Raw genomic sequence first — 2,167 nt, 5'->3', positions numbered from 1 at the left:
AAACTTGCAGCCAGGACTTCCCATTGCTCTGACTGAAGGCTGACGCAGGTCATCAGTTGACGATCAAACGTTCGGAAAAAGTTTTTACAACAGCATTTCCCAGTAGGTGCTCCAGATCTGGGAAATGTTCTTTTTTTAAAAATACAGTAGAGCAACAGGCCCAATGAGCCTGGGTCGCCCATTTACAAGCATGTGATCAATTAACCTCCTAACCTGTATGTCTTTCGAATGCAGGGGGAAACGAGAGTTCCTGAAGGAACCCCCACATTCATAGGGAGAATGTACAAACTCCTTAAGGACAGCGGTAGGAATTGAACCCACGTCACTGGCACCTTAATAGTGCTAATGTTAACTGCTACATCACCATGCCTACTGATGTTGCCTGTACACCCTATAGTTTGTCAAAAAGGATTGGCTTCATCTGCAACTTGTTTTTCCATATTTAGAACACTACACTGCATCCCAAATGACCTGGAGGTTTTTCATTAAAATAATAATAGCCTCAGCACAAAATATAAAGATGGATTCATACTGCAGAAGAGGGTCAAACTCACTCTGAGAAACCAAATCTTCTGAGAGGCTGATATTACAAGGGTCACTACCAATGAAGAAAGACCAGGCACATTTTCAAAATTAGATGCAGATAACTGGTAGGCTGTGTATTTCCAGCAGTTTTCTCTTTAATTTTTATCCTGAAGGTTTTATTTGGGAGATTGTAGAGAACAGTTAGAAAGAGAGAAAAGGAATTGTGCTCTTATTTGCAACTTATTCTCTCACCAAGATGGCGGATTATACGAAGATACGTAGAGGAGCAGGTAGTGTTGAGGAAGCAGAGAGGCTACAGGAGGACTTGGATTAGGAGAATGGGCAAAAAAGTGGCAGATGGAATATAGTGTAGGGAAGTGTATGGTCATGCACTTTGGTAGAAGAAATAGAAGTGTAGACTATTTTCTAAATAGAGAGAAAATGCAAAAATCTGAGGTGCAAAAGGACTTGGGATTCCTTGCACACAATTCCCTAAATGTTAATTTGCAGGTTGAGGTGGTGGTGAGGAAGGCAAATGCAATATTAGTGTACATATTGAGAGAGGACTAGAATATAAGATCAAGGATGTAATGCTGGGGCTTTATAAGGCATCGGTCAGACCACATTTAGAGTAAAGTGAACAATTTTTGGGCCCCTTATCTAAGAAAGGACGTGCTGACTTTGGAGAGCGTTCAAAGGAGGTTCATGAAAATATTTCCAGGCTTGAGAGGCTTATCATATAAGGAGTGTTTGATGGCTCTGGGTCTGTACACTCTGGAATTCAGAAGAATGAGGTGGGATCTCATTGAAACCTATTGAATCTTGAAAGGCCTCAACAGAGTGGATGTGGAGAGTATGCTTCCTATGTTGGGGGAGTCTAAGACCAGAGGGGATAGCCTCAGAATTGTGGAACATCCATTTAGATTGATGAAGAACTACTTCTTTAGCCAGTGAGGGGTGTATCTGTGGAATTTGTTGCCAAAGGTGGCTTTGGAGGCCAAGTCACTAGGTATATTTAAGGCAGAGGTTGATAGGCTCTTGATTAGTCAGGGCATGAAATGTTGCAGGGAGAAGGCCGGAGACCGGGGTTAGAGGGAAATGGATCAGTCACGATGAAATGTCGGAGCAGCCTCAACGGGCCAACTGGCCTAATTCTGCTCCTTTATCTTATAGTAATTTCTTTCAATTCTTCTACTCAATGGTTTCCGTTTGGTTCTTGATGCCCAATCCTTAAAATAATGGTCCTCTACTGCCACCTGCTGTAGAACATAGTAACAGCAACCAAGTGGACATTATTGGCTGGATGGAACCTCTGACCAATCTACCTATCTGCATTTTGACTTCCCAACTGATTGTCTTAGCGGAGGCTCTCACTGTCTGCTGAACAGCTGAGTTTCTGACCACCCTGTGCGTGTCATTATATTTTTCTCATTTACTCAGTAAGATGATGGAAGGTAGGAAATTATCTGGATTAACTAACAAGTGTTCAAGACAAGGCAAAATTTGTCTACTTTCACAAGATGACATCATCTCAGTGTAGGCAGAAAGTTTAGCTGGAATGTTCTGCCATTATTATTGGACTTTGCTAATTTTTAATGCAGTAGTAGTAGGTTACATGTTTTAATTAAAATGGCACTAAACA

This window comes from Mobula birostris, chromosome 10, assembly GCF_030028105.1.
Source record: "Mobula birostris isolate sMobBir1 chromosome 10, sMobBir1.hap1, whole genome shotgun sequence".
Lineage (NCBI taxonomy): Eukaryota > Metazoa > Chordata > Chondrichthyes > Myliobatiformes > Myliobatidae > Mobula > Mobula birostris.
Note: the sequence above shows the minus strand (reverse complement) of the source record.